The sequence below is a fragment of the Eriocheir sinensis genome, chromosome 4, assembly GCF_024679095.1.
Source record: "Eriocheir sinensis breed Jianghai 21 chromosome 4, ASM2467909v1, whole genome shotgun sequence".
In the NCBI taxonomy this organism is placed as follows: Eukaryota; Metazoa; Arthropoda; class Malacostraca; order Decapoda; family Varunidae; genus Eriocheir; species Eriocheir sinensis.
The window spans coordinates 6020229-6033808 of record NC_066512.1 but is presented as its reverse complement, the minus strand read 5'-3'; the positions used below and the strand labels follow the sequence as shown (position 1 = coordinate 6033808).

General features: G+C 42.2%; 1 protein-coding gene across 7 annotated transcripts in view; it reads right to left on the bottom strand.

Moving 5' to 3' along the window:
• LOC127008130 (cadherin-23-like) overlaps positions 1 to 12598 on the bottom strand; it is a 303940-nt gene extending 291342 nt beyond the window's left edge. For 3 of the 7 annotated variants that reach the window (XM_050879779.1, XM_050879789.1, XM_050879805.1), the window contains exon 1: positions 12576 to 12597. The gene's annotated coding sequence lies outside the window, so the exon portion shown is untranslated. Of the gene's footprint in view, positions 1 to 12575 lie in introns of all 7 variants that reach the window. The other 4 variants (XM_050879821.1, XM_050879770.1, XM_050879813.1 and 1 more) reach the window with 3 other exon arrangements.
• Between the last annotated feature and the right edge of the window lie 982 nt (positions 12599 to 13580).

The window sequence follows — 13580 nt, the reverse complement described above, 5'->3', positions numbered from 1 at the left end:
AAATCAAGAAAAAGTAGAAAATATACTGCAGAGAGGGTAAAACAAAATAAGAAGAAAAGAAGAAAGGAGGGGAAAATAAAAGAGATAAGAGGAGAGGAAACCCAGCACAGCCTCCCTGACGCGGCTGCCACCTTGTAAACATGCAGAAGATGCACCGCCCCGATAGGCTGACGGGCGGCCGACAGCACTGACTCGTCGGGCTGGGCACTGGAGCTGAAGACAGGACAGGAGGAGGAGGTGGAGGAGGAGGACGAGGAGGAAGAGGAGGAGGAGGAGGAGGAGGAGGAGAAAGAGGAGGAGGAGGAGGAAAAAGAGGAGGAAGAGGAGGAGGAGGAGGAGGAGGAGGAGGAGAAAGAGGAGGAGGAGGAGGAAAAAGAGGAGGAAGAGGAGGAGGAAGAGGAGTAGGAGGAGGACACAAACACAAAGGAACACAAAGGAGCCTAGTCCAACTACTATTTTAAGAGACTTATTTTTAATTTCAATGAAGACCGTGTCCACGTTGGTTATAAAACCTGTTTTCATGGATACTGGATGGAGAGAGTTGTGGATATAAAAGATAACTCCTCCACCCTGTCTGTTCTCTCTTTCATGACTAAAACTCTTATAACCCGGTAATCTATATTCCGCAATGAAATCTCTGTTTGAAGTGTCTATCCAAGATTCTGTGACTCCAATGATGTGATAATGATTTGTAGCTGCGAGTGCTTCTAAGTCTTCAAATTTGTTACGTAGGCTACGAGCGTTTATTAGCAAGCTTTAATGTGATTTGAGTCGAGGGTTGCGCGGGTTGAGTGCTCCCTCACAGTGGAGCTGCTGGTGTTTTCACCTTGGCGTTTTTTGACTTTCGAAGAGCCATTTGATCAAAGAGCAGCCTCTCGAAACGGGTTGCTCCAACTGGGTTTAAGTGGATGCCATCGGCAAAGAGCAAGTCCGAATCGTAGTAAAAATTGTTCCACAAGTTAACGAACTGGACGTTTTCTTGTGAGCAAAGGGACTGAAGTCTGTTGTTCGTGCTGAAGGCCTTACTGTAAAAGTTAGATTCGGCACCGACCCTCGGGAATATTCGTGAGATTATGATGTTAATGGCATCCGTTTTTCGTTTATACTGCTTGATCATGCGGCGGTATTTTTCAAGCAGTTCCTCGGAACGGGTTGTCTTTACGTCATTTGTGCCCGCGTGAATGACAAAGAGGGTGTTTCGGTCGGCATTACTCTTGACATCATCACACGCTGCGGTGATGTCGTCCAGTCTGGCACCTGGATAACAGTAACGTTTTCTGCGGCCGTTTGATGAACGACAACAGAACTCAACCAGCTGGCCACGCCCCATGGAGTTCCCAACTAGGCGAGTCTCAAACTCATCCTCCATGGTGTCTGTCAGCACCTGGAACCTATTGAAGGTAGTGGGGGTCAGTAAATGTTTCGTTGCCTGCTTCGGTTTGGCTCCATTCCTTACAGGTTGGAACCCGTCATCCTGTGAAGCAGGAAGAGAAGCATTATGTGGGGCAGGCTGGAAGTTGGCCTGTGAAGCAGGCTGGGGGTTAGCCTGTGAGGCAGGCTGGGAGTTAGCCTGTGAAGCAGGCTGGGAGTTAGTCTGTGAGGCAGGCTGGGAGTTAGCCTGTGAGGAAGGCTGGGAGTTTGCCTTTGAGGCAGGCTGGGGGTTAGCCTGTGAGGCAGACTGGGGGTTAGCCTGTGAGGCAGACTGGGGGTTAGCCTGTGAGGCAGGCTGGGAGTTAACCTGTGAGGCAGGTAACTCGTCCTCCCGTGAAGCAGGAGGGTCATTTAGAGGGGGCACAGTCTTGGTGGAGGGCCTCTCCACCATCGGTGGTGGAGTCACTGCCACATTGCTCGCAACAAATTCCTGAATGGCTTCAAACTTCTTTTCAAGATCATGGTGTTTGTTTACCCACTCGGTCACAGCCTGAGTAAGTCTTAATCTTTGAATACAGAGGCGACAAGTTCTACTCAGCTGGTAGTACTGACCTGTAAATCGTCCGGAACAGACGTCACACTTACAGTGTCGAGGGCATTGTAAGAAATTGATGCAGGTTCACAATTTGGGCAAATGTAAAAAGAAGCGCTCCCAAAATTATATAAAGTGTGACCATATATTGAATTGGATGAAGAATATGCATGTAAATTATAACTGCTGTGTTTGATGCTTCCATCACTGGGAGTTCGCTTCCACAGGGTCTTGAAAACCCCTCAAAGATCAATCGTTTGTCCTGAGCCTCGGTAACAGAGAGACTTTAACAACCCGAAGCTTTTCAGCTATTGTCCTCGTAGTTTGTCCCATAGAACGGGGCCGGCGTAGTCACTCAGAGCAAAGCTGGCAAGGGAGAAGAGGAACCAGCAATTTTTTATCACTTTCCGAATCGTCTAACACAACTCCGCCACCCTTGCGAGGCCTGGCCAGTGGCAAATGTCACCAGGTGTTCTCCACCAACTCTAGAGAATATCAGACGTGTTTCCAGAGAGACCAAAAAGCTGAAATATTCTTCGAGTGTAAGAAAAACCCTCAGAAACTCCACCTAGAACCCAGGAGGTACAACCTCAAAAGGCCCATGGAAGACATCTCTTTCAGGAGAAAAGAACAAGAACCAGCTGCTATGCAGAATGGGGATAGGAGTTCCGTCGTTAGAGGGGAGGGACGGAGAGCTCACACCGACAACTGGTTCCTAGGGAGGCATTTTAGTGAAGAGGTCGCCACACTCCTCTACACCGCAGGCCTAAGGAGGAAAAAGAAGAGGAGGAGGAGGAGGAGGAGGAAGGGAAGGGACTGCAGTGGATAGGAAAGGAGGAAGAACAAAATAAGTGAAAGTTAATTTGGCCAAAAATGGACAACATTGCGAAGATGAACGACGAGGATGATGTTCACGTGTGTGTGTGTGTGTGTGTGTGTGTGTGTGTGTGTGTGTGTGTGTGTGTGTGTGTGTGTGTGTGTGTGTGTGTGTGTGTGTGTGTGTGTGTATGCAAAACGTGATAACAAATGTACTCATATATATGTACAAAATAAGGCGTTGCATGTCATAATTTATGAGAAAGACAAAGACAAGAGTAAACAAATACAGAAGGGAAAACGTTTATAATGAAGGGATGGGAAAAAAGAAAAGGTGATAATAAGACAATTGTGTTAAAGTGAAGGTAAGAGGAAGGAAAAAAAAGACATTTAAAGCAAGAAATATAATGATGAGAGAGATGTGAAGGAGAAGGAAGGAAGAGGAAACATGATGGAAAAAGAGGTAAGAGGAATAGATAGAAATAGATAAACAATGACATAAGAAAAGTATAACGAGGAAAAATGCAGTGGTGAGGAAATATAAGAGTACATAAGATAAAATTAGACAAAAGAGGAAGAAAGTAAGAAAAGGAGAGGAGAGTGAATCCTGCAGATAGGATATGGGTGATAAAATAATGAGGAGGGAGGCAGATGAGGGAAAATTGCAAGGAGTAAGAAAAATCAAACATAAAATGGCGAATGGCTGCATCTCGTGTTTTCCGTCCATTCCTGCCACCTTCTGAAGCTCACCAAGAAATCCCTCACCATCTCTATCTCCTTATTTCAAACTGTCCCCTTCACTTTCTTTTCCGTTATACTCTCCTATTCAATCACCAACTTTCAACCTCTCAAACTAGTACACCAAAACAACAGAACCTCCACCTCCTCCTCCATCTCCTCCTCACCTGTGGCCGCCAAATTTGGAGGATAGATAGAGAGAGAGAGAGAGAGAGAGAGAGAGAGAGAGAGAGAGAGAGAGAGAGAGAGAGAGAGAGAGAGAGAGAGAGAGAGAGAGAGAGAGAGAGAGAGAGAGAGAGAGAGAGAGAGAGAGAGAGAGAGAGAGAGAGAGAGAGAGAGAGAGAGAGAGAGAGAGAGAGACAAAAAATTAAGACAAGCAAGGACACCTTGGGAATGGAAAACAAATCTATAAACACACACACAAGCTCACAAAACCATAGGCAGAGACACTAGAAATATCGATAAACACCCCAAACACAGACCAGTTCCAGCAACAAAGCGCCGGTGTCAGCCCACCCGCTAACACGTCCCTTTCTCTCGCCGTCACAATTACGCGTGTTTTTGTGTCTTGTATTGCGTGTGTGGGGACGCTTCCGGCACGACGTGTGTGTGTGTGTGTGTGTGTGTGTGTGTGTGTGTGTGTGTGTGTGTGTGTGAGTGACTGACTAACTGACTGGCTGACTGAATGAGAGACAGACAGACAGACAGACGAAGAGAGAGAGAGAGAGAGAGAGAGAGAGAGAGAGAGAGAGAGAGAGAGAGAGAGAGAGAGAGAGAGAGAGAGAGAGAGAGAGAGAGAGAGAGAGAGAGTGTGTTTCATCACCTGGATTGGTTTCAGGTGAGGCGTTGAGGTCACCAGGCGGGTCACACCTGGCACGTGTCAAGGAAGGTCAGGCAGGTGTCACGGGCCAAGGGTCACCACAGAGCATGGCCACGGAAGGGAGGGAGAGGAAAAAATATAGAAGAGGAGGAAAGAGAAGACAAAAATACGAGAAAATTTTGGAAACAGAGAGAGAGAAAAGAGAAGGAATAAAGATAAAAAGGATTAAAAAAAGATTAAGATGAAGGTAAACGAGAGGAGCGAATACATAAATAAAATGAAGAGAGAACAGGAAAAATAAGTGCAGGTTATGAAGTATGATGGAGGTCGAGAGGGACGAAAATGAGCATGTATTCATCTAGGTATATACGTATGCAGGTAGGCAGGTATGTGGGACGCTGAACGCATAAAATCAACAGCCATGTGTATGTATTTATTCACATGAAAAATGCGTAAGAAACAAACTTCAACGAAAATTGAAAAAAAAAATAGCACATCGTGTCCGTATGTGTGTGTGTGTGTGTGTGTGTGTGTGTGTGTGTGTGTGTGTGTGTGTGTGTGTGTCGCGTGGATGTACGTATAATGACATAGTACTTAAAGGAGCATAATGGGGTCATGAACACGCCCACGCACTCACAATGGTGGTGGTGGTGGTATGAGGGGGGAGGGGAATTATAGTGACAGGACGAAACAGCTCTCTCTCTCCATCCATCATCATTTCTACACTCACTCTCACTCTCTTCCCCTTTTTTCCCTCTCTCTAACCCTCCCTTTTTTCCCTTCGTCTCTCCCTTCCTCTCTCACACTTTCTCCCTCCGTTCAGCACGCTCTTCCTCTATCTTTTTTGCCCTTTATAATTCATACTCTCATCTATTTATATATATTGCCTCTCTCTCTGTCTCTCTCTCTCTCTCTCTCTCTCTCATTTATCGTTATCATTACCAGCATCTTTTCTTCATTCCGTTTTCCTTCTTCTTTATCATTACGTTCTCTTCTTTTTTTTCTTATCCGTCAGTCTTTTTACCTTCTTATTATTATTGTTATCAGTGTCTCCCTTCCTCTCTCTAACTGTAATGCCGGGCGGAGGGGGAAAGGAAAGTCGTGACCGTGATGAAAAAAGTAAAAGAGTGGCTCGCGTGACAGAATGGGAGGAGGAAATAGAGCACGTATGAAAAAAGGTAAAGTTTCCATAATTAAATTCCAAGTGATTATTAGGTTCAGCTGTTGCTAATTCCCTGACAAAATCGTAATACCGAGTCTGTAGTCCCAGAGGCTGCGATATTAATGATTTGAAAGACAATAACAACAAAATTTCCAGATAATAACAAAATAAAAATCCCCCGCATTGCCTCTAACAGCTCCAAAACTACAGATTTAGCTTAGGAAGTCGGATTATATATATGATATTTACCAATTCAGACACGTACATTCCCACGCTGACTATGTGAGCCCCAATACTTAATCTACATCAAGAAGTCTCGATGTCATGATTGTCTTTACCAATATCATCACATTTACATTCCCACACTGCCTACCTGGCCACCAATATTGAATCTTTACCTTACGAAGTCGCATAATCTATATGTTCTTTACCAATTCAGACATCAGGAAATCGTGATATTATTATCTTATATCAATACTGACTCATTTACATTACCACACGGCTTGCCTGAGCTCGAACATTGAATCTTTACCTTAAGCAGTCGAGTTAGCATTATCTTTAACAGTTCCGAAACGAGTAACCCCAGACTGACAACAAGACCACTAATACTGCCTTAGCGCTCCAGATATCATGTTACCAATCTGTTCATCGATACCAAATACCCCGTTGTAATAACTAAAAGACCCAATAATGAATCCAAGACGCTGCGCTCTCGATCTGTTCATCAATACAAACATTCAGACTCCCACGTTAACCATAATAGATCCAATACTAAATCAACACTCCAAGACGTAGTTTTACCAGGCTAATAATATCAAGCTGAACCAACACAAACACATTTAAACTCCCAAGCTGACTACATAAGACGGAATATTGACTCTACACCTCGCGACGCCGTGCTATCGGTGTGTGTGGAGTGGCTTTCCCTGCCGTCTATCCATTTGTGCCTCGTCGCCGCAAACACTCCGCTGGGCCAAGTGGTGCGCTGACCCGTTAGCGGGTTATGTAAACATTTACCCGAGTACTGCACGGGAGGAATGCATGGGCGCTAACTCTCTCTCTCTCTCTCACTAACTAACTAATAACAGATCCACGTTTTTTTTTTTTACATAGGAGTGCATACAATAATGTTTTTGATCGGCATAAATTGACGCAATAAAAGCAAAAACCCTGTTCCACATTATAACGAGTAACACACTGACCTCCTTTTCCCTCATCTCTACGTAACGCTAAAAGGAGAGAAGAAAAGATGTCGAGAAGGAAGGAAAAAGCGAAGAATGATTAGGGGAAGTGAGAGAGAGGAATTCAGGGAGGGGAAGAGGAGAAAAATGTGGAAAGGGGGGAAAGGAAAATGATGTCAGATGGAGTATATAAAAAAAGAAAAGAAAAAAAGGCTGACTGAGGCAACGGGACACAGGAAGTGGTGGTGGTGGTGATGGTGGTGGTGTTGGTGTCGGTGTTGGTGTTGGTGGTGGTGGTGGCGACCGGTGAGTGATGGTGGGAATAAGGGAGAGTGACATAAGAGCAGTGATGATGATGATGATGACCATTATGATGAAAGAGAAAGTGTGTGTGTGTGTGTGTGTGTGTGTGTGTGTGTGTGTGTGTGTGTGTGTGTGTGTGTGTGTGTGTGTGTGTGTGTGTGTGTGTGTGTGTGTGTGTGTGTGTGTGTGTGTGTGTGTGTGTGTGTGTGTGTGTGAATGAGGTCAGGCAAGGACAATGAGCAAGGTGATGTCTCACAAAAAGGAAAAAAGAGGAGATAGGAGACGAAAATAAAAGAGGGAAGGAGAGGCGACGAAAAACAGGAGCAAGGTGAAGAGAAAGGAAGAAAAGAGGATGGAAGGGGAGAGATGATAATGCATGAGAGGAGTAGAGAAGATAGAACGAGAAAACAAATGAATAAGAAGAGAGATGAGTAAAAAGGAGAAGAGAACAGGAAGAAAACAGTAGACAAAATGAAACAAACTATAAACACAAAACAGAACAAAAGTCAACAAATGAAGAATAGACTCAAACAAGAGGAAAGGAAAGAGAAACATGGATGGAACAATAAACTGGAGAGCATGTGGGAGAGGTGATAAAGGAGGAACAGAGAGGGTAGGAGGGAATAATGATGAGCAACAAGATAAATGGAAGTGAAAAGAGGTAACGGAAAAAAAGGAAATAATAAGTAGGAGAGACAAGCGAACCATAGATTAAAAACTGGCGCAAGAACATGAGAGAGGAACAGAAACAACAGGAACAGGACAAGTAAAAGTGAAAAATGATAATAAACAAGAAACAAAAGAAGCCAAGAAGAAAACAAAAGGGCATTCAAGGACAGGGAACGAATACCCAAAAAATAACAAGGAATAGCAAAAAACAAGAAAGTATTTACAAGTGAAAGTGGAAAAAGGCCGCAAAAAAGAAGCATAAAAGAAAAGTGTAGAGGAAAATATAAAAGAGTATTTACTGCCGCGTTAAACCAGACTAACGACGGTAATAACGCGAACGTAAAAAACAGGTACGCTCTCTCTCTCTCTCTCTCTCTCTCTCTCTCTCTCTCTCTCTCTCTTCCAAAAAGCCTCCCTTCCTTCCTTTATTTTATCATTCTTTTCATTTATTTCTCCTCCTCCTCCTCCTCCTCCTCCTCCTCCTCCTCCTCCTCCTCCTCCTCCACAAGAGAGGGTGATCAGGCCAAACAATAAATAATCGAGGGACAAATGTCTGTAATGCCCACACAAAGGCGGTGGGCACGGAAACGAGGGGGGGGGGGGTGACTGTAATGCCACATACGGAGGTGGAGGAAGAGGAGAGGAAAGGAGACGAAAGGAGAAGAAAGGAGAGGGGAGGCAAGAGAGGAGAGGAAAGAGAGGAGGAGGAAGGATGAAGGGAGAGGAGAGGAGAGGAAAGGAGAGGAGAGGAGAGAAGAGGAGAGGAGAGGAGAGGAAAGGAGAGGAGAGGAGAGGAGAGGAGAGGAGAGGAGAGGAGAGGAGAGGAGAGGAAAGGAAAGGAGAGGAAATGGAAGGAAAGGATTTAAGGATATAAAAGAACAATGATCAAAAGAAAAGGAAACGTGAAAATATGAGAAAAAAATATTGTTCAGGTGGAGGGGGAGGAGAAGGAGGAACACACAAAGAAACACAAAGAAAGTACAAACAGCAGCAGACCTGATGGTCCTTACGAGGCTGTTTGTGACAAGCTACACTATCTAATCAAAGGTGGAAGATGAAGGACAGCAAAGGCGAAGGCTCCTCCCCCCCATCCCTCCCTCCAAAGCTGGCAGGAAAGGAAATAGAACCACGCAGCATGGAAAAACTGCATGGAAATTATTTAGGAAAGAGGAAAGAACTACAATTACTGCTACCACTAACCGGGCGATAAAAACGGACAAGGACACCAGTATTCAAAAGAACTTAACATTATTACGACAATGAGTAATATCTGATTTGCTGGTTGGATTCAAAATACTTGTCTAATCTATTCTTGAAGGCAATAACTGTTGTACTATCAACAACATCACGGGGTAGAGAATTCCAAACATTAACGACTCGATTGAAGAAGAAGTGTTTGTCTTCGTGCGACGAGAATCTTTTACCACTTATCTTGAAATTGTTATTTCTTCTTCTTCTATTTGATCGATCAATTGTAAAGTAATCTTCCGCATTAATATCACTGAATCCTTTAAATATTTTAAACACTTCTATTATATCGCCTCCCATTCTTCGTTTTGATAGGCGGCATAAATTTACTTCTCAACCTAGGAATCATTTTTGTTATTTTCCGTTGAGCCCGTTCTAACTTTTCTACGTCTTTTCTGTTATAGAGAAGAGGAGGAAGAGGAGGAGGAGGAGGAGGAGGAGGAGGAGGAGGATGGCGATAAAAAGAAGGTGGTCTGACCCTGCCATAAATTTAGATTCCTTGAACACTTAAAGATCTCTCTCTCTCTCTCTCGTCTATACTTATTAATAAGTAATATTGTTTTCAATTTAAACTATTTTTATTTCCCTTGACATCTCACCTTGGACTCATCATTAATTTATTTGATCTTCTTCCATCTTATGCTGCGCAGCTCTCAAACTTTTCTCATTATATTTTATATTATCCTTCAGTTTTCTACATTTTCTCAATTACCTTATTTAACCTTCACACAGTGCTTTGGTTCGCCTATTTTTTTTTCTTCCTTCCCATTCCACTTTTGTTCCTGTAATAAGTCTTTCGCAACAACCAGCAACTTTTTAGTGTCAAAATTTTTTCCTTTATCATTTTCTTATCACGTGTATTTTTATCATTTTCTTTTATACTCATTTTTTTCATTGAAGAACCCTCATTATTTCTTCTTCACTTTGTCTTTCTATTCCTCCGTCTGTCTTTCTATACGTCCTTCCTTTCTTTTTTTCTTTCTTTCTTTCTTCATTTGCTTATTCATTTCTTCTTTCTTTCATTTCTCTGCCTTTCCCTTTCAAACAACTCTCTCTTTCCTGCCCATTTCTTCTTCCGTCCTTCCTTACTTCCTTCCTTCTTTCCTCTTGTTCTTCCATCCTTTCTTCCTTTCTTCCTTCATTTCCTTATTCCTTTCTTCTTTCCTTCATATTCTGCCTTTCCCTTTCAAACAACTCTCTCTCTTTCCTCTCCCTTCCTTCTTCCCTCCTTCATTCCTTTGTCTTTCCTTTTCACTCACTTTCTTCTTCGTTTCTTCTTCCCCCTTCCTTCCTTCCTTCTTTCCCTCTCTCATTATCCTTCCCTTGCCTCCGACTCTCCCCCTCCCAACATCGTTTTGAATTACCGATCAAGTGACCCAGATCGTGAGGCGGCACGGGAGGTCAGGTCACGAGGGGCATGACCTGGCGCCACCTCTCTCTCTCCCTCTCTCTCTCTCACACACACACACACACACACAACTTTAACGGATTATTGGGCAACATTCAATTAAATTCTTTCTCTCTCTCTCTCTTTCTATCTTCTTTGCGCGCTTTCTCAGCGAAGCAACCTAACTTTCCTCCTCCTGAACAGGAATTTGAGAGAGAGAGAGAGAGAGAGAGAGAGAGAGAGAGAGAGAGAGAGAGAGAGAGAGAGAGAGAGAGAGAGAGAGAGAGAGAGAGAGAGAGAGAGAGAGAGAGAGAGAGAGAGAGAGAGAGAGAGAGAGAGAGAGATAGAGAGAGAGAGAGAGAGAGAGAGAGAGAGAGAGAGAGAGAGAGAGAGAGAGAGAGAGAGAGAGGGAGAGAGAGAGAGAGAGAGAGAGAGAGAGAGAGAGAGAGAGAGAGAGAGAGAGAGAGAGAGAGAGAGAGAGAGAGAGAGAGAGAGAGAGAGAGAGAGAGAGAGAGAGAGAGAGAGAGAGAGAGAGAGAGAGCGCTTCTGAATCTTCTCGTCCTCATCTTTAATAAACTTCCACGCTTGGCTAAACTGTGAGAAACTGAGGCAGGAACGAGAGGGCAAAAAATAGAGAAAATGAATTGAAAGAAGAGCACGAGTGAGAGAGAGAAAGATAATTAGAAGAAAATACACTGATGAATGAATGAAACTAATACTATATATAAAATTTGATACACAAACACCCTTCTAACCACCTCCACCACCACCATCATCACAATCAACATTATTACCACCACCACAACAACTATGAAAATAAAAATAAACTATGTTAAAAATAACATTTGTAGTAAACGGTGGTTACACATCGGCTTTCTAGAAAATACAAATTTAAATGACTGAGCCGATCATTACACTCCCAAACCTGTGTCATCCTCATATGTAGTGCCTTTACTGTGAATAATAATTGTCAACCTCCTCTGTTCTGATTCTAACATTTTGATCTTAATTACATATTAAGGAGACCAGAACTGAACTACACAATAAAGAAGAGGTTTTACTAATGCTAAATATAGCTTGAGGATGACTTTACTGCTTCCTATTGTTAACACACCGTAAAATTCAACCCAGTATTTCGTTTCCACAACTCTTAGCCTAGATGCATTGAGAGCTCACTAATACGGGTTAACCTCTCATATCTAATCCTCCTAGAGAGTGTCATTTAGGAAATAATTATGCTAAGGGTTAATCTAACCTACATTCAAAATACGACACTTCCTGATGTAGTCAGTTCCCCGCACAATCATTATATCTGACAAGTTCATCCTGCCGCTAAAGAGTGTCTTGATCTAGTGCAATCAGTTTGCTGACCTTATATCACCTGCATTCTTACTAATAGAACAACTCATCCCCAAATCTAAGCTATTAATATAAATGATAAACACCAATGGACATAATACCGAACCCTATGGCGCTCCACTCGTAACAGACCCTTTAAGAATTTTCCAGTGATTTGCAGGCTTTGCTTCCTACAGCTAAGCCACACCCTGATCAAGTCCAACACTTTCCCATTTTTTTTCAAGAGGCTGTAAATTTACTTGCTTCTGAAGGTTAGGAAGTTTGTCCCACGCTTTACTAAAATCTACATGTATCATAATTTTCATCTCTGTCTGCCGCCTAAATTACTTTATTATAGAAGGGCAAAAGGTTGGTGAGGCATAGCCCACTCTTCTTGAATCCATGCTGCGAGTCATGAATTAATTAATTGATTGAGGAAAACAGAGTAGCAGGTGGCAAAGGAGGAGGACGAAGGATGAGGAGAAAAAAAACAAGAAAAAGACGAAAAGACGTGAGTGGCTCATAAGAAGAATCGTGAAGCTGTGAAGAGAACATAAAGAGGAAAAGAAGACGGAGGCGGAGGAGAAAAGCAAAAAGGAGTGGATAAGAATTTAGAAGGGAAGCATAAGAGAGAGAGAGAGAGAGAGAGAGAGAGAGAGAGAGAGAGAGAGAGAGAGAGAGAGAGAGAGAGAGAGAGAGAGAGAGAGAGAGAGAGAGAGAGAGAGAGAGAGAGAGAGAGAGAGACAGAGAGAGAGAGAGAGAGAGAGAGAGAGAGAGAGAGAGAGAGAGAGAGAGAGAGAGAGAGAGAGAGAGAGAGAGAGAGAGAGAGAGAGAGAGAGAGAGAGAGAGAGAGAGAGAGAGAGAGAGAGAGAGAGAGAGAGAGAGAGAGAGAGAGAGAGAGAGAGAGAAGGGGTATTAAGGGGGAGTCAAATATTTAGTCAAACACTCACCTCTTGATTCTTCTTGACCTCTAGGCGCCTGAAAGGAAGAGAGAAGGAACGTAAATATGACGCTGACAAATGTGGATGACAAATATTAAATTTACAAATAACATAAAATAATCTAGTCAAATTCATAATCAGAATCATAAACGCCATATTATAGTTATGAAAAAATGCATAATCAAAAAGAAGAGGAGGAGGCAGAGGAGGGGTAGGAGAAAGAAGAGGAGGAAGAGGAGGAGGAGGAGGAGGAGGAGGAGGAGCAAATACAAAATAAAATATAACTGGTAAAATAGCAAGAAAAGTCAGAATAATATTAATCCAGAAAATTAAAGCTGAAAGTAAGATAATGACAAAGAAAGAAAACGAAACTCCGTTGGATGAAGGCGAGAACAGGTGACTGGATCTTGATAGACAGAAAGACCGGATTTGGCGGCGATGTGGATGCGATAAGAAAACTGATTACATGTGTTACTATTAGCAGAGGAAAGGAAAGCAGTCCGATGATTTCACTTTTATTGCTATATCATCATCATCATTATTATTATTATTATTATTATTATCATTATTATTATTATTACTGTTATTATTATTATTGTTATTATTATCATTATCATTATGCAAGAACTTGTTCACCAATAGAGTGGTGGGTGAGTGGAAGAGGCTCGCAGTCATGTTGCGAGTGAAAATACGATTGAAACGTTGAAGAAGAGGTTAGAGGGATTAATTGATAAAGGGTTAGAAGAGGTCAACTTTACAGGTGCTGCTTTGTACAGGCCTATCGACCTCTTGCAGACTCCCTACGTTCTTATTTTCTAATGTTTTTTTTTAATATTTCTGTTGTTATTATTATTATTATTATTATTATTATTATTATTATTATTATTATTATTATTATTATTATTATTATTATTATTATTATTATTATTATTACTATTATTATTATTATTATTATTATTATTATTATTATTATTATTATTATCATTATTATTATTATTATTATTATTATTATTA